Raw genomic sequence first — 25,277 nt, forward strand, 5'->3', positions numbered from 1 at the left:
TTCAAATCGCGGGCCACCATAATCTGAGTATGTGGATGGATACCTTCGCTCTACCGATCTGTACACAACCGAAAAAAAGTTTGCAAAAGTTTCAAAACAAAAGAACATGCAGCAGGCAAAGTGGTGGATGGTGACCATTTCCAGGCATTTCACTTTTTTTCCCTCTTAAATTTTTTTTTACAACCCTTTCTCTGTATTTCCATACTTGTGCCGCTAGTCTTTGAACACAACGCCTATAACAGTCATTGACTGGCATGATGGGAGAAAGGCCAGTGTCTCACTCGCACACGGTCAGTCCTTACTGCTTCTGAAAGGAGTCTGTGGTTCTGTGACCAGGCGGGAAGGGGAAGAAGAAAGAATAAAAGACAGAGAGATGGAGAGAGAGAGCGAGAGCGAGAAACCAATGAAGGTCAAAGCCTCCTGTCATGGCTGCAGGTGGCTAATTCCCCCCAGCCCACAGTAACCCATTCTCAACACACAGTACTTTCTCACCCAAACTCACTCCCCCATCTTTCCTCCTCTCTCTGTTCTCCTCCCCTCTCTCTCACACACACACACTCTCTCCTGCACCTTTTTATGCAACATTTCGATGGGAACCTCCCATAAAAATCTCCCAAGTTTCAAACCCAACATCAAAACCCCATCACTCTTCAAAGAAATAACAAACTGCAATGCCTTAAAACCATTGCTTGTTGTATAAAGTTTCAAGGAAACCATCAAAGATGATTTAGAAACCATAGTGGTTTTACTTGAGAACTGTCCCAGAGTTATAATGCATGATACAATACATTGAGGTTTGGTAGGTAACATTTTAAGAGCTAGCTATCCAAAGAAAACATTATTGGTTACCATTGCGATGAATGGTTAGTTAACTGAAAGAGTGAGCAACTTCTGTACGAACATACACATGGGCCTTAAAATGCTTTCTTTAAAAAAAATCTATTTTTTAAAGGAGAATAGAAGTCATCGCTTTGAAAGTTCACAGGACTTTTCAAAAGTTCACTGCCAACGGGCAGTTAGGTGGCAGAGAGAGATAGAGAAAGAGAGCGAGAATAAGAAAAAAGAACAGAAAAGCATTAATGCCCCTTGTCTACCTCTTCTACAAAGGAACCCATCCTGCTATGCCCTCCCCCTCCCCTACTGTGACATTTAACCATAGTTTCTAAATGCTTCCTATAGCCCGAGTGGAATCTGCTCCGAGGTGCCCGGGCTTTGTGGCGGAAACATAATTAAAACTGGTGAAAGATGTAAAAGGTGGAGAACGGGGATGACATCAGGCCAATTTCACACTAGGCACTCGAATGGCCAGGCCCAAGCCAGGACCCTTGCCATGCAACGCAGATCAAAGCCCACTGTCACCGCACCACTGCAAAAAGAAGGCAAAAGGGCACCTAACTGTGCTAATCCCCAGGACAAATATATTTTAATCTTGTTAGAATACAAGTTAATGCCAGAGCTCAGTGACTGGACTTTGTGGAGAGAACCCGAGTGGACAGATGAACCTCTTATCTTTCTAAATGAGGTACTTCTGTCTGGCACTGCTTGACCATAGTCAGGTCCAACTTGGATAACCACCACAATGCATTATCAAGCTACACACACACACACACACACACACACACACACACACACACACACACACACACACACACACACACACACACACACACACACACACACACACACACACACACACACACACACACAGAGCTGGGTCCGTTTTCATTAAGAACAATGATGAGACAAACAGCAACTCCAGCAGTTGTGTCAGTGACCCTGTCTGAATCCCCACCAGGGCACCTAACATGCAAAGGAAATGAGTATTTTGTGGTGCAGTCTGTTCCCTCTGGTATTGAGCCCTTCTCTCTCTCAATAGCACCTTGGTAACCCTTGATCTCTCATGTATGAGACTCAGGGCACTGGGGCCTGCAGAAGTTGACTGGGCAGACAATGAGAAGCGGATGCATTCTAAGAAGACACACAGAAGACAACTCTCATTTCACACACTGCGTTTGAGTGACCCCTTGAAAAAAGAGGCACGGGATCATTTTCATCGTAATGCTAGACATTTTTAGGGACTTTCCCACTTCCATTAGGCTGTTATAATCATGTAGGATATACAATGTGTAGGTCACCCTACCCATTCTCTCACCTAGGAGGCATATTTTCTTTTTTTTTAAAGATATCTCATGAATTTTAAGAATCTACAAACTTGTTGAAAACACTTCCTGGGCTAACTAACCAATTGAATAACGTTGCTGATTGATTGATGCATACCAAATATAATTCATTTCAATTTATGGATGATTTGATTCGCATACAAAAAGCCCTAAAGAAACACCATGCTACGATATTGTTGGCGATTAATAAAAAAAGTAGGGATCAGAAAAAATGGTCTCAAATTATCTATGCAGATTTTTATTCTAAAACTGAATTCCCTGAACTGACAAGAACTGAAGTGACATTGACTTAGCGCTGGCAAAAGTCCATACGATAATGTGAAAGTGAAAAAGACCATTGATAACATGAATTCATGGTAGAGCATCACTTTAGCGGATTTTGCGAATTTGAAGTTTGGCTGACGGTGTACCATTGCATGAAAATAATCAATCATCAAGTAGTTCTGATGGTTACGTTTTCAAACTGACAGGGTTGTGGTATATTGCAGTAACTCAACTTCATGAAATATGACTTATATTCAGATTCACTCAAATTCCAACTCGATCAACTATACGGCATAGCGTCAATAAAGCATTAGCTCCAATTCCCCTCAATTCCATCTTTTTCATGCACAAAGACTTTTCTTAAAATGCCGAAAGTGAATTCTAAGTCCACATATGACATAACGGCCCACATCAAAACTTTCTGTTAAATGTTTATAAAGGCTGCAGTGAAATACAATAGCAGTGTAGGGGATTTCTTTTTAAATTTCATGTCCAGGTTTCTAGAATAGAATATAGCATATTCACATGTCATTTACATTACAGATTAGGAACTGAAGAGTATGAAAGGATGTTCTGTAAGATGTTTCATTACACCTCAGACATGTCTAAACCTAATAGTCTATCATTTGGAGTTGACCAATAAACCTCAATTGTGATTAGTACAGACTGACTGGGTCATGGTGCAGTTTTCAACACAGTGGAAATCTAAACGTTGAACTCGGCAACACTAAAACAGTTCCCAAACTTTTTTTCCTGTGAATTCCAGACATTCAATATTTTTTTCAGGACCCCACAAGCAACATTCCCTAGTAAGAATTGGCCACGGCACGTGAGTGGTTCTGACCCACCATTTTGGGAACACTGACTGAAACATCATGCAAATCATAAACCTTGGAAATGGAGTCAGCACATGATTTTTCTTCTATACTGTGCGGTCATGAGCAATCTCTCATATGGTCAAGCCGTGGAATAAACAACGAGAGAGGTTTAGGATTCTCATAGTCCATTCCATATTAACATCCTTCATTTTAACCCTGACCGTTGTCATTTTTCTTATTTTTCTATACCCCCAAAACAGAATTTGTCTAACATTTTGGCTGGATGCAGACATCCACATCCATAATATCTGTCCTTTGTAATATGTATCCGTGTTGCTGGGAGAAACAAAGGCAGCCAGACAGGCAGGGCCAAGGGCACATCCTACTCACCTCAGGCCCCCTTTGCTGTGTAGGGACCACGCTGTCAATCACTCTCTATGGTTACGCATCATGGGCAACAGAGACACAGTGAGAGAGCCGCCGCTACATCACACCAAAAACATCAGTGCAGAAACCCATCCTCAGCATGACATCTTCTTCGTGGTGCACACCACAGCCATCCTCCTCTCACACTGAACAAAAAAAAGACACAAATATACATTGTGAACCAATGAGATTACCTTATTTACCAGGGGTGCCTAATTTGACCACTGTTTTGTATGATCCAATCCATTGTTTTCTTATGTATTGTGTGTAGATAGGATGGCAAAGCGCTGTGCACTGCATCACAACGATTCATTTATCAGGAAAAGTACAAAATTGGGGTTCATCAACAGATTGTAAAGAATGATCTCTGAATTAGGCCACATTCAAAGTTGCTGGGGAAGAAGCAAACAGATAAGAGTACTGCAAATGGGGTTTGTTATCGTATTCTGTAAAACAACATTCGGCATCAATGGCATATAATCACCACAATAAACCAAAATTCTAATATATTCACCCATTTGACCCAAATGTAAGGGTTACCATGTTTCAGACCCCTCAATGCCCTTCCTATGCCACAAAAACAGATTCTACTTCTGAGTAAAGTACAATTCTGGAAGAACAAATGACGCAGTGTTCTATGGTGACGCGAAGCATCATTGTAGACATGATACTGCAGAAAAACAGCGCAGCCGTGTTACGCAAGAGGTATGATTATGTAACTAAATCCCTGTTTGCCCTTTTACTGTGTACATTGACTGGTAGATGGAGCATAGATCACCATAAATACTTATCTGTGCTCAGTAGAGCTGGTGAAATTGGGCATTAGAACTTGGCTCCATCTCTCATTTGATAACTGCTGATTACAAAAACATATCAATGCACAAAGATAAGCCTCACTGCCTGATGTACCATTTACTGTATCCCAGTGAGCAAAACTAGTTTTAAATACCTAATTTCAACCAGTTTTGCCCACTGTTCCTAGTTACTTACTTACTTGCTAGACAAATGCAAAAACTGCCACTGTAAAGACCTACTCGCCAATCCAGATCCTTACACTTCTAGTGTGTGGTGTGCCACACATTACCATGGCGAATCGACATCAATTCTATCATTGTCAGTCTCTGAACGGCTTGCACTGTCGACCATTCCTGTGGCTACAATCACAGAGAAAATGATGTTAGTCTAGGCTACCCATCGTCTGTATTAGTAGCACCTTCTACCTGTGCTGTCCTATGCAATAATTATTTCCCTAAGCACACACTCATATAATAACTCGCCCTCATACATCACCGTGTTTGAACAGTTTAATAAAACCACCTAAAGACGTATAGAGAGCCCCTAAGCTCGGTGTGGTGAACGGAAAGGGTTATGGTTCAGTGGAGTGTACCACAGCAGCCACATTGGAGTGGTGAGCGCATCACTCTCTTGTCTCACCCACTGCATGCTGCCATTTTACTGCCGAGTGGCAGACGTGAGGGCGGGGTGGCAGTGGCGGCCATGATGGAAGAATCACTACACCCAGTGGTCCACAGGAACAACAACCCCCGTTTCCTGCAGCTGGAATGTGCTAGTGAATAGGCACTGGTCATCACAAACTCCAAAAAATAACGGTACAATGTGTGTCCCGTGTGATTCGGTTGGTAGAACATGGCACTTGCAACGCCAGGGTTTTGGGTTCGATTCCCACGGGGAACCAGTACTGTAATTCACTCTGGATAAGAGAGTATATGAAATTACAAAAACGTTAACGTTAATGTACTAACGATACAATGAGTTTTCCTTCTTGGATATTGGGAAAAAATGTGAATAGTAGGCCTAAATACGCAAGTGCCGCAGATTTGTTTATTTTTATCAAGGAACAACAGAAGTAGACAAACTACGTAGACACGTTTTATTGGCCATTTATTAACAGTTCTATTATACATTGAATCAATAAATATATTGTAATAACTTAATTATTGTACAAGATTTGATCAATTCTGTTGTCATATATTCGAGTGGGTGGCTGAACTGTTAGAACTGTCAACAAACCAAATGGATATCTCTTGACATGATACAGCAATTTTATGTCCCTCAATATAAGAATAGAAGTGGCCTTGCAATATTCCATACAAGCTATAGTTACATTGCTTTTCAAGAGTCAATTTGCACAAAAACAATGCAATGCCTTTGAGTCTTTAAGAAGCTATGTTCAAACTTTTTTTTTTTTTTTTTTTTTACATTATATTACCCTGTATTACTTAGTACATACAATTTTTGAAAAACTTCACAAATTACTCAAATACTAGAATAAAAGTATGTTGGGTTATTTTACACATAACCAAAAGAATGCATTTATCTCAAAAATATTTCAAAGATTACTTACTGAAAACTTTACGAAATTTGATGTCCCAAATGTAAAACACTGAAAATCCAGAAGAAATGCTCCCATGTAGATAATCTCCAATGCTGGGTTCCCGTACCACATAAAGTCAATCATGCTTCCACAAACATCCCCAAGTGAGCAGGTATAATCTGCTAACAAACAAATGAAATAAAGAAATGCGTTTGCTTGTCAGAGCAGTTAGCGCCACATATGTACCATGCCATTGTGCCCTTCAATGTAATGTTGCAGTTCTTGCTCAGACTTATACAAAATTAAATATATAAAAACAAATCAAATGAAACTTCAGGAAAACTTTTGTCAATGCATTCAAGCTAGTGATCCCTTCCAGAAGACTGTGTATTATGTGGGTCACACCCCCCCCCCCCCCACCCCAAAAAAACCATCCCTTTAGATGACCAGTAACTCTTAACCAACTACATTTAAGGTCAGAGTTCATAATTTCCCCTTGGCAACACCACAGCAACATGTGACAGTGTCTAGACAGGTCATGATGTCCCACCACCACAGGCCAATCCCCCTGGCTCTTTCCGGAAGAAGGTGTCAGCAGCAGCCAAGTACAGGGTAAAGAGGGCAGGTCGGATCAGTGCCCTCCACCCTCCACTGATCAAAGCTGACGCTCCTCCGTGCCATAGCCCTGGTCAAAGGGGGCAGGGTCGGCCGATGAACTCTGCGTTTCTGTAATCTGGACGTGTCCAGACCCAATTGTCTCCTTTCACAGCCCAGAATGGACCCTTCCGGTGCCACTGATTACATTAGGGAGGAGAGGCTCTTTTCATAGGGGCAGTCCACACAAAAGGGGAGCTTCCGTGCCCCTCCACCATCTGGTCCCCAAAATAAGAGAAAAGGTCCCTGGAAGAGAATAAGCCTGGCGTGCCGCGCCTCCCTTTAATTAAAGGGATCCTATTTGAATAGATTGGATGGCTGGACAGATAAGCAAACATACAGTAAAGCCTCACACATTCAGCCCAGAGATTGGGACCCAATCTGCATCTACAAATAAAGCCAGTGTGGGCTATAACCATGTTGAAGGATTTATGCAAATATGGATTTTTGCTGCATAACCGCAGAAAACAACAACAATCAAAATGTGGCTATTGAGCACCATTCTTAAGCCATCTGTTAATAACCACACATTTTAATTCATAATTCATCGGGGGGGGGGGGGGGGGGGGGGGTGTATTACTTTGAATTGACAAATGGTGTAGAAAGGAGTGTTAATGTCAAAATGATCTCTAGTTGATCAGAAGGTGATAGTAACATGTTCATCAAAGCTCCTACCTCAGCAATGACAGGCCCATGTCTTTTCTTGGCCAGTGTGAGGGATTTGAAGGGCATCTCTTCGGACATGGTACAATGCGAGAACAAGAGGATCCAACCGGCCAGTCATCCTTAAAGAGAGGAGGCCGCTCAATACCTTATCCATTGTATTCCCATTGGAGGAACGGACAGCCATCTTTGAAAAGACACTGGACAGAAACTGGTCTCTATATCTATCGTTACAGAGGCAGAAAATTCTTGCAGGTTGCAATTATCTCAAGAGAACTCATCAAATGTTGTTGTCCATGACTAGAAAGAAAACAAATCCAGCCATTGAGGGACATTTTAGAAAACATGCCAATTACATAACTATAATCATCAGGCATCTACAGGCATCATGATAAGATTATACACAAGCAATATTTAGATAATGATTTTTTACATGGTCAAATAATCCTCCAGGTAGAACTGAGCGTGTGCCAAACAATAAGACCTTGAATCCATGATAATCGGTTCATCCTGAACTGTAATCACTTTTAATTACTTGTTTCTCTGAAAATGATACTTTAAGGCCAAACGGCATTGTGATATCGCTGTTATGATTTCATCTCGATTGTGTGTGTGTGTGTCTGTGTCTGTCTGCAGGGTGTGTCTGTCTGTCTGCAGGGTAAGGGTGGGGTCTACAGATGGATGTCTGAGACTGACTCAGTTCACTTCGAATGTTTTGCGACAACTTGAGGGAGCGTGGCATGAAGAGGGCAGGTGTCTGCAGTCAAATAGAATATATAAGCACAGTCCCACTCCACAGTATTTTGGCTTCGTAATTAGCGTTTGTTCCATATGAATGTTTTCCGAGCAACAAATTATGTTATCGGGTCTTATGGTTCCCCATTACTTCTGGTAACAAACAAACTGAAAACAACTTCCAATTCTACAGAGACCTGCGAATGGCGTTCCAGGGAGGGACTCGAGTCACCGTGTGAAACGAACAAGAACAGACACGACACCTGGCATTTCTCAGCCAAAGTGTGCTGTTGCACACTGCTGAGCACACTGCTGAAACAGCCTGCTTAATTGTGCTAGTTGAAGGAGACTTGCAGAAATGGCAGTCTAATCTCCCCTTTTGTTTTCCCCAACAACATTTTAAAAACCTGGGGCTTTATTGACGAAACACATCTGAAAACTGCTTTTCTTTTTGTTACACACAATTTCAGATAAAAGTAACTCATAAAAACAGTGATAAAAGCTTTCTAGTTGAAATATGCTAAACTTCATCGTAGCCTGGTGTGACGCGAGTTGCCCATGCATAACAGCTACCCCAAAACATAGCTTGCGGTTTCCTTGGCATCACTGTTTGTACACAGTCCTGAAGTTAATGAAAGTGCCCAAAGTCTTCAACAATGAGCGCACTGAAGAACAAAAACATGCCAAATGCTTAAAGGGGGAGTAAAGCTACTAGATAGATGTTTCTGGAAATGGTTGAAATGGGGAAGCAAACATAAACTCCACATTAGACTCATCAAACTGCAGCATTCTACTGATATGAGCTTACACTATATTTGTTTCCTGGTTGATAAACCAGACTTCTTTGTAATATGCACAAGACTTGACGTGAACATAAACCCATCTTTAATTGTGCCCCTTGATTTGAGATGACAGTCACCCAAATATACTGCTCAGTCACAAATGTCACGGAACACTGCATGTTCACCACCAGACATTTGCATACTGTATGTGACGTAAAATGTTATTGTACAGTAAGATCCCGTTAATATTGATAATTCCATGAAAATGATATTCGCTGTGTATTCATGTTGGAGGTTATGATTGTTTGACAAATGAGGGCCTATGTAAACAGTGAATATAATACGGTATTCATGCTTCCCCCATTTTTAAGTGACTCCTCAAAATCCAGCCAAAGACATCAACTCATTAAAAACTTTGTTTAAAGGGGAAGTTCAGTATTTTACAACTGGATGTTAAATGATTCATCACCATGAAAGTAGTCTACTGGCCAGGAGAAACTGTAATCCACGGTTCGGTTCGCTAAATAGCCTCTAGAAACTTCAGCTAACTTTAGCCACCGCTAGCAAACAATCAATGGAAGTGATAGGGGCAACCGAGCAGTGTATTTTTGAAATGGTAAGTAATTAGCCCGCAGTTTACAGCTGTACAACCGTCCTTAAAATGGTGTTGTAGATGAAAGAGGTCAAGTCAAAACAAACGTTACCATTGAGGTCAATGAGGGATCCTGGAGGTCATGGTTGTAAGCCCTACTAAGAGCCTCAGATGACACAAACTGAACACAGCACTTTGTAAATGTCTATTTTTTTTTACAACAGCAGGGTTTAAGCACACAAACATGAAAAATATCAATTTCACATTTGGTTTAGCGCTTTCACACTGTGTCACCGACACTCACGTTGGGCTGCGGAAGACAAAACAGCTCCTGGATAAGGATTGTGTTATTGCCTATCAATTAGGATCAAATGGGGATTAACCCACATGGCTGGTGGGGTGAGGTGGAGTGGGGGCAAGAGCTGAACCATCCCTGAATACCAGAGGTCACACCTCTGACTTCATTAGGCCTGACCTTTCCACACCATTGTGTGACAGGAGGAAAGACATGGTGCAGTCTGCATTTCCCCTTTTCTCATTTTTACTTCTGTGGAGACAAATATATGAACCAGGCCGAAGGCATGCTAGCTCGCACTCAGTGAGATATGAAATCTACCCTAAAGGTCTCCTGACTGACGTGGATTTTCACGGTTTGCAGTAGGTGAGTCTTTACCCTCCAACCCCCACCCTCCCTGTACAATAAATAATTTATTCCACCTTTGAGAGAGGTGAGCTTTACTAATTAGTCAAGGTAGCTATGAGGAACCGCGGGGTAGAGACTGGTTCTAACTCCACTGCCTGGGCGTCTTAATTCATGAAAGGTCACAGCGCTGAAGGAGAGAGAGTGCAGGTATTCCAGGTGAACAGAATGAGCCTCTAATCAAGAAAAAACGCTAACACACCCTCGGGACGGAATCTGCCATGCGTACGAGGAAGCGTGCAGGAATGAATACTCCAGGATGGTCGATATCTTAACTATGCAGGTGATACGCTAGGCTATGTATTTCATTTCCTTTAGGGAGATTGTCATGAACTCTCAATTAACTCAGCTGACTAATGGTCAGCCAAGAACTACAGGTAGTACAAGAAGCGCTCAACCAAATGTGTAGTAAGATAAATGACAAAGAGAGAAGCGAGAGAGGAAGAGAGGAATAAACAGTCCATTTCATTATTCTGCCAACTGACAACTCCAGATATGAATACACTTCTCTAATGTCCCTCTTTCATTAAACACCTTCCATTTTTCCTCTGAACAAAGCAACAACAACGGGTTAGCATGGAAGCAACCCCTGCCCATCTATACCATTGGTCAATTCATCCCAAGAATACTCGAGAAAATAAGTAACCAGGGCAGCAGCATGGCATGAATGTGTAATACTGTATCTTACGATGAAAGTGATACATAATACGAAAGGAAAATGTGTTTAACATGAGATGCCATCCCTGGACTAAAGTTTCCAGCCACGGTCTCTATTCAATCTGGACAACCTTATGGAGAAAACATATGATTTCACGTGAAATGTTAAGATGTTTTGCACATGTAATGATATTTCACATTAAGTTTCACGTGATCACAATCTTCCACATGTGAAATCATGGTTTTGGAACACTTCATGTGAAATGCTATTTCATGTGGATATTTTTCACATGAGATTTCACAGGTGATGCCCTGCAAACAAAAATGAGTCGTTAGGATGTCTCTGGAACATCACGCAGTCGCAGTGCTCTCAGCTTACATCTTTTACACACATGATTATGTTGTGTACATTTATTATTATTAATTATTGTTCAACATGTTCCTCATCTGGGATTTGAACTCACAACCTTTTGGTTCACGGCATTCTGATCTTCCTGCTACGCCACCATGTCTGTGTGAATAACTGATTTCACCTGTATCCCTACACTTTGGACTTTAAAGTAAATCTCAGCTTTGTTAAAAAACTATTCAGGAGTAACATTAAAACATAATAACATGCCCCACCAACATTAAACTATACAGAAAACCCTGAAATTGCTGAAATAAGTCAATTAAATCAATGATGACAGAATAGTCAGATTACGTGATAACTAAAAAAGCAGTGCAGAGGGAACCTACATTTTTATATATATTTTTCGGGTTATTTTACCCCCTTTATCTCCCCAATTTCGATCTTGTCTCATCACTGCAACTCCCCAACGAGCTCGGGAGGCGAAGGTCGAGTCAAGCGTCCTACGAAACATGACCCACCAAACCGCACTTCTTAACACCCACCCGCTTAACCCGGAAGCCAGCCACACCAATGTGTCAGAGGAAACACTGTTCAACTGATGACCGAGGTCAGCCTGCAGGCGGTCAGCCTGCAGGCACCCAACCTGCCACAAGGGTCTGTAGTGAACCGCCTCTAGCAAAGCGGTGCAGTGCCTTAGACCGCTGTGCCACTCGGGAGGCCCCCAGAGGGAACTCTTTTGCTAAATGCAGAGATTTATTATAGCTAATGACATTGTAGGGGCCTTCTGAGAACGCTACATGCTCTTTGGCCCAGCAGAAAGATCAGGGCAACCCAAATCAAGAAGTTGTGATTTCAAATCCCAGGTTGGGTCATATTGAAAAGCCTGCACTAAGTGATCACGTCAAATGGAATCAGATTGATTCAAGATGTTTACAGTATTTTATCTGAACAGCGTACCACTTTCATTAAAACCCCCATAGCATTTCATTACTTCCCTTACAAAAACAAACACGTGAAATATCAAATCAAATTTTATTTGTCACATGCGCCAAATACAACAGGTGTAGACCTTACAGTGAAATGGTTACTTACAAGCCCTTAACCAACAATGCAGTTTTGAGAAAATACCCCCCCAAAAAGATGAGAATAACTAACGATTAAAGAGCAACAGTAAATAACAGTAGTGGGTCTATATACAGGGGGTACTGGTACAGAGTCAATGTGCAGGGGCACCAGTGTTGAGGTAATTGAGGTAATATGTACATGTAGGTGGTTATTTAAGTGACTATGCATACATAATAACAGAGAGTAGCATTGGGGGGGGGGTATTGTACATAGTCTGGGTAGCCATTTGATTAGCTGTTCAGGAGTGGCTTGGAGATAGAAGCTGTTTAGGAGCCTCTTGGACCCTAGACTTGGTGCTCCGGTACCACTTGCCTATGCGGTAGCAGAGAGAACAGTCTATGACTAGGGTGGCTGGAGTCTATGACACATTTTAGGGCCTTCCTCTGACACCGCCTGGTCCTGGATGGCCCGGGTGATGTACTGGGCTGTACACACTACCCTCTGTAGTGCCCTGCGGTCGGAGGCCGAGCAGTTGCCATACCAGGCAGTGATGTAACCCGTCAGGATGGTCTCGATGGTGCAGCTTTGGCAAAATAGGTTTTGTTGTGCCCTGTTCACGACTGTCTTGGTATGCTTGGACAATTTTAGTTTGTTAGTGATGTGGATGCCAAGGAACTCGAAGCTCTCAACCTGCTCCACTAAAGCCCCGTCGATGAGAATGGGGGCGTGCTCAGTCCTCCTTTTCCTGTAGTCCACAATCATCTCCTTTGTCTTGATCACGTTGAGGGAGAGATTGTTGTCCTTGCACCACATGGTCAGGTCTCTGACCCGCTCCCAATAGGCTGTCTCATCGTTGTCGGTGATCAGGCCTACCACTGTTTTGTCATCAGCAAACTTAATGAGGGAGTTGGAGTCGTGCCTGGCCATGCAGTCATGAGTGAACAGGGAGTACAGGAGGGGAATGAGCACACACCCCTGAGGGGCCCCCGTGTTGAGGATCAGCATGGTGGATGTGTTGTTACCTACCCTTACCACCTGGGGGAGGCCCGTCAGGAAGTCCAGGATCCAGTTGCGGAAGGAGGTGTTTAGTCCCAGGGTCCTTACCTTAATGTTGAGCTTTGCGTGCACTATGGGGTTGAACGCTGAGATGTAGTCAATGAATAGCATTCTCACATAGGTGTTCCTTTTGTCCAGGTGTGAAAGGGCAGTGTGGAGTGCAATAGAGATTGCATCATCTGTGGATCTGTTGCGGTATGCAAATTGGAGTGGGTCTAGGGTTTCTGGGAAAATGGTGTTGATGTGAGCCATGACCGGCCTTTCAAAGCATTTCATGGCTACAGATGTGAGTGCTACGGGTAGGTAGTCATTTAGGCAGGTTACTTTAGTGTTCTTGGCCACAGGGACTATTGTGGTCTGCTTGAAACATGTTGGTATTATAGACTCAGACAGGGAGAGGTTGAAAATGTCAGTGAAGACACTTGCCAGTTGGTCAGCTCATGCTCGGAGTACACGTCCTGGTAATCTGTCTGGCCCTGCGGCCTTGTGAATGTTGACCTGTTTAAAGGTCTTATTCACATCGGCTGAAGAGAGCGTGATCACACAGTCATCTGGAACAGCTGATGCTCTCATGCATGTTTCAGTGTTACTTGCCTCGATGCGAGCATAGAAGTTATTTAGCTCGTCTGGTAGGCTTGTGTCACTGGACAGCTCTCCCTTTGTAGTCTGTAATAGTTTGCAGGCCCTGCGACATCCAATGAGCGTCGGAGCCGGTGTAGGACAATTCGATCTTAGTCCTGTATTGACGCTTTGCTTGTTTGATGGTTCGTCGGAGGGCATAGCGGGATTTCTTATCAGCTTCCGGGTTAGAGTCCCGCTTCTTGAAAGAGGCAGCTCTACCCTTTAGCTCATTGCGAATGTTGACTGTAATCCATGGCTTCTGGTTGGGGTATGTATATACGGTCACTGTGGGAATGACGTCCTCAATGCACTTATTGATAAAGCCAGTGACTGAGTCCTGGAGTTTAGCATCTGCTTCACCTGACCACTCTTTTATAGACCGAGTCGCTGGTATTTCCTGCTTTAATTTTTGCTTGTAAGCAGGAATTAGGAGGATAGAGTTATGGTCAGATTTGCCAAATGGAGGGTGAGGAAGAGCTTTGTATGCGTTTTTATGTGTGGTGTAAAGGTGGTCTAGAATTTCTTTCCCTCTGGTTGCACATTTAACACGCTGATAGATATTAGGTAAAACTGATTTAAGTTTCCCTGCATTAAAGTCCCCGGCCACTAGGAGCGCCGCCTCTGGGAGAGCTTTTTCCTGTTTGCTTATGGCGGTATACAGCTCATTGGGTGTGGCTTTAGTGCCAGCATTGGTCTGTGGTGGTATGTAGACAGCTACGAAAAATACAGATGAAAACTCTCTAGGTAGAGTGTGGTCTACAGCTTATCATGAGATACACTACCTCAGGCGAGCAAAACCTCGAGACTTCCTTAGATATTGTGCACCAGCTGTTGTTTACATAAATGCATAGGCCCCCGCCCCATGTCTTACCAGAGGCTGCTGTTCTGTCCTGCTGATGGAGTGTATAACCCGCTGTATGTTCTTAATGTCGTCGTTCAACCATGATTCAGTTCGCCCCACACAAGGCACCCTGATCTCCGTCCGCGAAACCTCCGTTTCCTTCTCCAGCGAATAACAGGGATCTGGGCCTGGTCGGGTGTCTGTATTACATCCCACCCGTCTGACTCATTGAAGAAGAAATCTTCGTCCAGTCTGAGTTGAGCAATCTCAGTTCTGATGTCCAGAAGCTCTTTTCAGTCATAAGAGACGGTAGTAGTAACATTATGTACAAAACAAGTTGCGAACAATGCGAAAAAACAAACAAAATAGCTTGGTTGGTTAAGAGCCGATAGAGCCCTCCAGTGCCCTTCCGGCGCCATGTTGCATTTTCATATGTGAAATAGACATGTGAAAATTGAATCTGCACTTTCAAAAACATTCAAATGTTATCATGTGTAGTTTCATTGCATCACATGTTGCTTTTCCATGTTGTCACATTAAATTCACATAAGATCACATGGGATCATTTGAAATGAATGTGTTTTTTTCTGTAAGGGCAGTCTTCAAGGCTAGGGGTTGCAGTCAGAAGTCAGACGTTGCTCACCCACCCCTACCGCTTTTTCATAAGTGTTATGGAGAGTTTTATAGACGAGTAAACCCCATGTAAAAGGCAGTGGCTGAAGGAGTTGCAGTCAAATGAAAACAGGGGAAATTGCTGGAGCTGTCATTGTTACGCAGCTGGGTGGAAAAGAACATGCTGTGTATGCACATCCTAAAACCAGCAGCTGCATCTAGAACGGTGGAACATGGGAAATCACTTAGCATTCAGACTGAGCACCGCAGTCAATATCTGAAACAAACCATTCACTTGGTTACCATTCAAAATAAACAGCCCCCCCCCCCCCAAAAAAAACAAGCAGTCCACTTGACATGCTCACAGAGCCATTCGCCTACTATATGTTCAAAACTTTACTTCCATTACTACACCCTTTGAAAAAACGGCATCCAAAATGGTTCTTTGGCTCTTCCTATAGGAGAACCCTTTTTGTTTCCAAGCTATAAACAGTTTTTGGTTCCAGGTAGAACCCTTTTGGGTTCCCTCTGTGGAAAGGGTCCTACAGTACATGGAACCCAAAATGGTTCTACCTGGAAACAAATGGGTTCTACTCTGGAACCAACAAGGGTTCTTCAAAGGGTTCTCCTATGGGGACACCCGAAGAAACCTTTTAGGTTCTAGATAGCACCTTTTTTTCCAAGAGTGTAATCTGATGTTTACTACATGTTTTCATTGGCATTGATATTTTTTGTCCAGCTAATCTTTCCTGTCTGAAGATCCCTTCGCTTGTGAGGGGAAAGCCAATCCTCGTCAAAGTAGGCTTTATGGCTGAGAAGTTCGCACAGGATCCTGTTACACACATACCAGACTTGAAAGGATGAGTAGCATGAAATGTGTACTGTACAAACATTATACAGCATTATTACAATGTCTTCATTACAATGTCAGAAGGAACATTGAGTAACAAAGTGTGCTAGATATCAAGACTTTAAAAATGGATAGTTCACTCAAATGACAAAAATACATATTGGTTTCCTTACCATGTGAGCAGTCTATGGACAAGACCACAATTACTTACTTTGGTTTTGTTTACCTGACCAGTGTCTCCAAATGCTTACGTTTTAGCATCCCCCCGCCAAATAAAGTAATTATCCCTGATTTGGACATGAAACACAAACAAATGCTAATATAAGGTCAGGGGATATGTCTCTTCTTCATACCCATAGCCCTATTAGGATAGCCCTTTAGACAACAGTAAAGACAAAGTTACTGTTCACTCTGGATTAGAGCATCTGCTAAATGGTAGCTAGGTTGTTATCTTAAACTACAAAACACATTTTCTTATATCGAAACAAACACACTTTAGACTCGTGCAGCTGCCTAGAAGGTAATACTCATGTGGGCTTTTTTTACACAGCCAACCTTGTCATAAATTACTTAGAACCTCAGAGTACTCATAATAATAAGAGTATCACAAAATAAAGTATTAATATTCCTCAGCAGAATTAACTTTGAACTAAGCAGCCTTTATTCTATGTACTATGCGTGTACGGTACAAAAATATATCTTTTCACAATTTTTACTAAAGTTCAGTCATGCAGTGCCTTGTTTAAAACTTTGGGAGATCTTCATGTTTTTGGTTGTTATGTAATACTTCAGCCACAACCATCAATGTAAAAGGATCTATAATGCCTGCTGGGATCATTACCAAATAGAAAATGTAGATGAATCTAATCCCATGTGTTCCAAACCACAATGTACCCGAGGAATCTCACTGCAGAAAACTCAGCTCAACTGTGCTGGGCTTCGCTTTGTCTCACCCTGAAGGTCAAGAAGTCTGAGAGAACAGTGAAAATCCAGGACTATAGTGCAGACAACCTGACATTAAGCTAAAGCTTGATTCTCCTACTCCACCACCAGCCCTCAAAGCTCCCCCAACACGCCTCTCCACACCACAACACACACACAAACCCACAGTCCTCTTTCACTCTTTCTACCTTTGTGACGAGGGAGTAGCATGGCAGCTCAACGCGTCACTGACAGACATTCTTGTGTTATGTGGTATAGAAACACAGTTCGGCCTTCACAAAAGTTTATTTTTTATTTTTTTACAGTAGACCAAGACCAGCATTCAGAGAGTGAAAGTAAGAGGCACCAGTCATCTATGCCCCACAATTCAAAAGATTAAGTCACTAGTCATATGTGGAGTTTGTAGCTACAGTTTTTACTATATGGGAACATGTTAAATACTTTCAACTAGACTATACACAGGACAGAGAGAGACATTTCAATGTAAGGACATTTACAGCTGATGAGTATTTTCTTCCTCACTTATACGTTTCTTTAAAACCTGATAATTCTTTGATTGTTCAAAAATATGTTGACAAATAGTATATAGAAAACGTATTACAAGTGAATGTGAATTCAAACAATTTAAAAATAATGTGGGCAAGTATAAACATAAAATATTATTCCAAAACATAATGAACTCGAAGGCCAACACCATAAAGTCTTATCAGTTTAAAGGTTTAGTTGCGTATGCCCACTTCAGGGGGTGAGTTTATTTGTTAATTCATTCCTCATGTAACATCCATTCTATTATAGTATAATAATTGATTGAAACGTTAGTTGAAAGTTACCTTTATTGCAAAAGAATATTCATACCCATATATACCGTTTGGGTTTGCAGTAATGATGGGTGTACAATCGCAATAAATATTTCAATGGGTTACACATAATGAACGCTAAAATATACAATATTAGACCTCAAACCATGTACAGTACAAAATGGTTTTGTAGCATTTGTTTAAAAACCAGCCAAATAACGACGTGAAATTGCAAAAACAAACAACAACAAAAATACAAAGACATTAAATTGTCACGTAACGTCATTCTATCATATTTTAAAATAATCAGTCAATATTATACAAGGTGGTATGTATCCTTATTTGTGTAAATCTAATTTGATTGCAATTCTTCAAGTTCACGAAAAAGTGAATAATATATTTGTTTGCAAATCTACGATTTTATTTTGTCTTTTTTATATGTATTATATAAGCACCATCTGATAATATTTGATACTAAAAATAACACGACTTGGTACGTTTTGAAATGAGGTCATATATAGGCTATCTGTATTTATCAAGGTTACATTTTTATTTTAGGACAAAACAACAGATAACCAGTTAAAATGAACCTGAAAACTGTAAACTATATATATTTTTTTTATATTGTGAAATGTTTTTATTTCACATAAACATTTATTTTACATATTTAAAAATATATATATCATAGGACATGTTGGATCGCGGTCAAATGTAAGATAATATACAGTCTCTGCTGAGAACAGTCAACTATTTTATTTTATTTTATTTGACAACTGGATAATGTCGTATGATACAATTTTATGCAGATTGACGGGAAACCGTCTTTTAGTACAAATCGCCCTGATTCCTATACGCGCTGCATTTTCAATTAGCCTGTTCTAGTAGCTACACTGGAGCGCTAACTCTTTCCCCTTCGCTAGCATAAAATGGAGGCTGCTGGCCTTGAGATTTCAACAGCTAAGACCAGCAAAGAGTACAGCTGTGCAAAGACTCATGATCTTGTGCAGCCATGGGGGACGAGGAAAGTGGGCCCATATTCTGGCAGGCTGCCAGGAGACCCCTTAAAATACAGCAACGGCCTTGAGCCTTGATTCAAAAATATGCCAGACCAATGTCAAAGGAAACGCCCTGTTTCCAGAGTGCAGCGTCATTACGTAGTCAGGAATAGGAAAAACAACCAGCCATTTAGAAAGCAGCATTGGCTGGTGTCGCTGTTGTGTGGTGCACTGCTCAAAGACGAAATTACCGAACTTAACCTAAAGTAATATATTGTACGAGCACAGAGATACCCCAAGACAAGTTTAGATAAAATATCAAACGGCTTTACGTGAAAGATGAACCCCCATTCTCTCTGGGAAGTTCCATGATGCTAGACCATAAATTGTGACTTCGGCCACTAGAGTGAGGCAAGCAAAAGGGAACCAATAACAGAGTAGTAAAATTATTCTGAGCTATACGCCAGTATTTTTTCCCAGCTAAAAGCCTCTGGCGAAAAGTTATCCGACTTCAGATCCACATTTCTGTATTATCTTATGAAGAGATCAAGAATCTGAGTTTATTAGAAAAGATTGCTGAAAATGAGTGGACTGCAGTGCTGAGTGCAACTTGCCATTTCTCACCGTCATATCAGATTTGACGATGCACGCTACTACTCATTTTCTGTTAATATTAGTCCGTGCAGCAAACTCATGTTCCCCCAAGGCGATAACACTTTCTCTCTTTACCCAAAACCTTACAGCATTCCTAGCATTTCTCTTCTCTCCTTGCAACATGCTCAAATGTGCTTTAGCGAAAAACAGGTCAACAAGAATCTTACCATCATCCCTGGAAAAGTGTCATCACTACAGACATGGGGGGAGGGTTATCGACAGGGTTCAAGGTGTCATAAGGGCCCCTGTAAACAAAGACAACAAACATCTAAATATGCTGCTAACATGAAAAACAAAATAATAATCCATGCTTGATATAGGATTAAGGACAGAGCCTGTTTTAAGTGCCACTGACATGCTCTTAAGCATTATAACTGCATAATGTACCGGTCTGCTTTCAGTAAAGTGCAACCGGAAAAAAATGAAAACAATTTGAGAGCCATAATTACAGGTCAGGTTAGGGACACACCTGAAAAGATCAAAGGAGCTGGCATGTTTAAGCGTGGCTGCACACTTCCCAAGTTAGGCTACATTGAAAACAATCTAAAACCTTTCAAAAACCATTAAGGAGTATGATGAGGGCTCAGTGAGGACAAGGTCTGACAGCAGATACACAAAGCAAGCTTTAACAGGTGATAATTAAGTGATCTGTCTAGGCCGGTCAGTGATAAGAGTCACAGATAAACATCACAGAGCCACCGAGCGGAAATAACATGTACTGTCAGACTGCACCCAGAGGGCCGTTGAACAGCACCCAAAGTGCCCTTGCATCTATCAGCATCTCTCTGATTAGGCCTGTCTAAAGAAGAGCTCTAGTGGTCTACTACTGTACATCATTAACAGACATTCGAACTAATTCGGATCATTTGTGGTTTTAGTACAGTTTTTACTGTATTAAATGTAGCCAATGAAATCTTGTGTCCATTAAGCACATTTGGCACGTCAAAGAGTCAGCATCGAAGACTTGTCTATTACTTGCATTGGTTATGTCAAACCATAATGACATGAGTCATTTTGAGCCATGAGGAAAATTGTGATGGGTGTGCCGGTGAGATCTCAATGTTCCAGGCTGCCCTGCTCATTTTCTGAACTCTTTCACTCCCTTCTACTGTGACGACGAGACGCGTGAGACTGAATACTATGGATATTTTGGCTGAAACAAAACCAGACACTGAGATAACTCATATCATATGCATATCAAAAACAGGGGCGATGTGGGAATAATATTGGATAACAATGCCCAGAAAAATTGTTTACATAACCAAAAAGAAGTTTTGGTGCAATGAAAGCTCACTTTAGATTTAGCAGTACCAAATAAATCAATGATTTCTCTAATCTAACGCGGATAACCGCACTGTGTGTTATACTATTCTGTCCAAGATTTGTCTCATCACATTCATCAACTAGCCAAAGAATCAATAGGCGATTGGGACATAACAATGCTTTGAGACTTCAACAGCCGCCATCTTGCCCTGTCAGACCAGACTAGTGCCTTCATACAGACTAGTGCCTTTCACATGCAAAGATTCATCTCTGACTGAGGCAACAAACAAAAAAAAAAGGATAGAGAACTTTTGTATCTAAAGACAATTTTTTAGAAGTTAATTGTTTGTGTAATGGAAAAATCTACCATGTAAATGTTTCAGGCTACACAATTTACTTTGTGTCTTATTACAACCATTTTGAATGGCTTCTCTTCAACAAAAATGCAAGTACTTCTAGTGTCCTATGCCAAATCCAGTGAATGACCAGTAATCAACCACCTTTGTGAGGTGCAGTAGACTAAAAGACTAATAATCCTACTGCCTGAGACTTATGACGTTTTGGTTCATCTTCAGGGCTACATGGCCCTCCCTAACCTGAAGTAACAACTTGTTACCTATATACCTTGACTGTGTGAATAAAGAAAAGTCCTAACTGTCACTAATGTTTTGACACAGTTCCAACTTCCAATCCATGATTAAGGTCTCTTTGACCAATAGATATAATTAACTTTTTGGGTTAGGCGCTATCCTGCCTTACCTAAACAGGTAGACGCCATTTTTACCATACCTCTTATTTACTTTTCAACCAGAACCAACCTTTCAAATAATTGCTCCATTGAAATGCCACGTTACGCTTAAACTTCAGCTGATAGGCTTCTTTTCAGAACCCGAAGAAGATCATACCTGCGGGGGAAGAGCACACTAGAAAACAAATGTGCCTACGTGTAAACTATTTTTCTACGTGCCAACAACGGCTCTTGTGGTCATATGCACACGCTCAGTGCAGCTACACCACATGAATTCAAATTAATTCAAAGTTGTAAATGGTTCGTCATCCAAAAACAACAAATGACTAATATGCTAGTTTGGCGTAACATTAGGGTATATCACACCGATAACATTTTCAAAAAAGCGATCATCATCCTCTGAAGATGCTCAACAGGTACGCGCCACGCTCGTGAGGTGCTCAAAGGGTTATTAAGAATAACGGTATTCACGAGAGCAAAGATGCGTTGCCTGCGCACATTCACAAAGTAGGCTACAGGACGAAGAATGAGGGATAGATAGGCTACATATTCCCAAAAGCAACAATTGCGTATGTCTGTACAGAGCATCATTCACATCACACAACGCATGCAGCGTTATATCAACGAATTAACAGCAATGACGTCAATTTAACAGCATGTAATGTTGGTTACTTTTATGTTACAATAACACATTCCCAATCTTTATCATAATAACATAGACATGTTTAACAGCAATGAATAACAGCATTTAGTAAGCTTATATAAAATAGTATCGCGATATACAGACGGTAGTCTTACCTGTGCATAATGAATTGTCTGATGATAAACATTGAAAAACTTTCAAAGCATGAGCCTAAATATTGATTTGTATTGCGTCGTAATTCAATCGCTAGCATTGTTGAGTGACTGTAAATTCCCATTTCGAATTCATGATTTCTTATCAATTTACATAGCTAGAGCATTAACTCCATCTCCAATTTTATCAGTTTCAGACAGACTCCAGACAGTCTGAGAGCAGTTACGTTCCTGTCTGTGTTGCGCGTTCACGACCCGCGCAAAAATCAGCAACATTTCAGACTGACAGCCAGAGAGCCAATGGGATTGTGAATCTGAACCTGGCATCCAATGACAAAAGGCCATAGTGAAAATCCTGGTGCCCGCGTGCTGGGGGTGAAAATTAATCAATAGTCTGGGAATTTGAAAATAGCATGAATGTAAAAACTGCCAAAGCACTTTGCCCATCTTTTATTTAATAAAGTGTCTTGTAGATTTGTCAATGTAGTGCATCTATACAGAAGGAATCCACAACTGTTAGGTTTATGTAGGCGTAATGCAAATGTTATATGCAATAATTCAGTCAGCAGACGGACCCATTTTTCTCAAAACAGTTATGACTTCTGTAACATAGTTTCACACAAAGCTTATCATGAAGGTAAACTTTTTAGTATTGACACACCCAATAGAGGGTGTCCTGGAACATCCCGACCCTGACATATTGATTTGATTTGTTTTTGTGTTTGTAGAAGCTGTTTGGCTCCTAACAATTGCCTGATGCTGTGATGGTTTTGTGATATGTGTGGCCCAATGTGTAAGTAACATCTATTCAAAGTCACAGGTTCTAGGCCCATTTATAGGGAAACAGTCAAAGGCAGACATAAAAAAACATATTGACACAAATTACTTATATCCAGTGATTATACATACAGTAGATGACTGACGGCACAGGGGGCGCTATTTTGAAGGGACCGCACCTACATTTTGGTACTCTCCCACCATTATTAAAAAAAAGTTTGAAAGCTATAGAAATGTATTTATTAAAGTTGGAATCCATTGCGTTGAAACTGCCAAGTCCGTTTGCGATATTACAACAATAAAGTCGTTCCTTGACACAACGAACACTGTTTTATTCCCTCTGACATCATTGCACGCACGATAGAATAGCAGAGTATGTACTACGACTTTGTTTTATTACGTTGCTGGATAATCAGCTCATCCTTTTCAAAAACAAAACAAAAACTGTAACAAATGTGCCTGGATCGACCATTGGCGCTATTTCACATTTCGCATATCCCAGCTTTAATGTCTACATTCGTTTTTGCCAGGTATATTCTATTACAGACACCTTAAAGAAAACGTATAAATTATATGTGAGCTAAACACACAAATAAAAATGTATATAATTTTTTTTCTCCCTTTAAGTAGATATTTTTATATAGTACTAATCTTACTGTCCCCCCTACAACAACAAACATACTTATATACATGCAATTTTGTCCTTGATTTTAATTTAAAAACTGTAGAATTGCATTCATTCCTATGGAGGACTGCTCCTTCTGAGGATTACCAATATGGCTGACTTGTGTCTTCAAAGCCCCTCATTGGCCAATACATAGCATCAGCAATCCAGGGTTTATACACTGAGTGCACAAAATATTAGGAACACCTGTACTGTCCATTACATAGACTGACCAGGTGAATCCAGGTGAAGCTATGATCCCTTATTTATGTCACTTGTTAAATCCACTTCAATCATTGTAGATGAAGGGGAGGAGACCGGTTAAAAAAGGATTTTTAAGATGAGCAATGTCGGAGTGGCATTGACTAGAATACAGTAGAATACAGTATATACAGTGACTTGCGAAAGTATTCACCCCCCTTGGCATTTTTCCTGTTTTGTTGCCTTACAACCTGGAATTAAAATAGATTTTTGGGGGGTTTGTATCATTTGATTTACACAACATGCTTACCACTTTGAAGATACAGCATATTTTTACTGTGAAACAAACAAGAAATAAGACAAAAAAACAGAAAACTTGAGCGTGCATAACTATTCACCCCCCCCCCAAACCAATACTTTGTAGAGCCACCTTTTGCAGCAATTACAGCTGCAAGTCTCTTGGGGCATGTCTCTATAAGCTTGGCAAATCTAGCAACTGGGATTTTTGCCCATTCTTCAAGGCAATACTGCTCCAGCTCCTTCAAGCTCCTTCAAGTTGGATGGGTTCTGTACAGCAATCTTTAAGGCATACCACATATTCTCAATTTGTTTGAGGTCTGGGCTTTGACTAGGCCACTCCAAGACATTTAAATGTTACCCCTTAAATCACTCAAGTGTTGCTTTAGCAGTATGTTTAGGGTCATTGTCCTGCTGGAAAGTGAACCTCTGTCCCAGTTTCAAATCTCTGAAAGACTGAAACAGGTTTCCCTCAAGAATTTCCCTGTATTTAGAGTCATCCATCATTACTTAAATTCTGACCAGTTTCCCAGTCCCTGCCGATGAAAAACATTCCCACGGCATGATGCTGCCACCACCATGCTTCACTGTGGGGATGATGTTCTCGGAGTGATGAAAGGTGTTGGGTTTGCGCCAGACATAGCATTTTCCTTGATGGCCAAAAAGCTAAATTTTAGTCTCATCTGACCAGAGTACCTTCCTCCATATGTTTGGGGAGTGTCCCACATGACTTTAGGCGAATACCAAATGTGTTTGCTTATTGTTTTCTTTAAGCAATGGCTTTTTCTGGCCACTCTTCCATAAAGTCCAGCTCTGTGGAGTGTATGGTTTAAAGTGGTCCTATGGACAGATACTCCAATCTCCGCTGTAGAGCTTTGCAGCTCCTTCAGGGTTATCTTTGGTCTCTTTGTTGCCTCTCTGATTAATACCCTCCTTGCCTG

At 41.2% G+C, this 25,277-nt stretch overlaps 1 long non-coding RNA gene across 1 annotated transcript in view; it reads right to left on the minus strand.

The window, feature by feature from the left end:
* The window catches only part of LOC129822791 (uncharacterized), a 39,610-nt gene extending 16,964 nt beyond the window's left edge, over positions 1 to 22,646 (minus strand). The window contains exons 1-4 of the long non-coding RNA XR_008754527.1: positions 22,401 to 22,646; positions 21,673 to 21,759; positions 19,759 to 19,836; positions 3,653 to 3,834 (exon numbers count right to left, since the gene is read on the minus strand). This is a non-coding gene — a long non-coding RNA (uncharacterized LOC129822791). The remainder of the gene's footprint in view (positions 1 to 3,652; positions 3,835 to 19,758; positions 19,837 to 21,672; positions 21,760 to 22,400) is intronic.
* Positions 22,647 to 25,277: the final 2,631 nt, after the last annotated feature.

The sequence above is a fragment of the Salvelinus fontinalis genome, chromosome 25 (assembly GCF_029448725.1).
Source record: "Salvelinus fontinalis isolate EN_2023a chromosome 25, ASM2944872v1, whole genome shotgun sequence".
NCBI lineage: Eukaryota > Metazoa > Chordata > Actinopteri > Salmoniformes > Salmonidae > Salvelinus > Salvelinus fontinalis.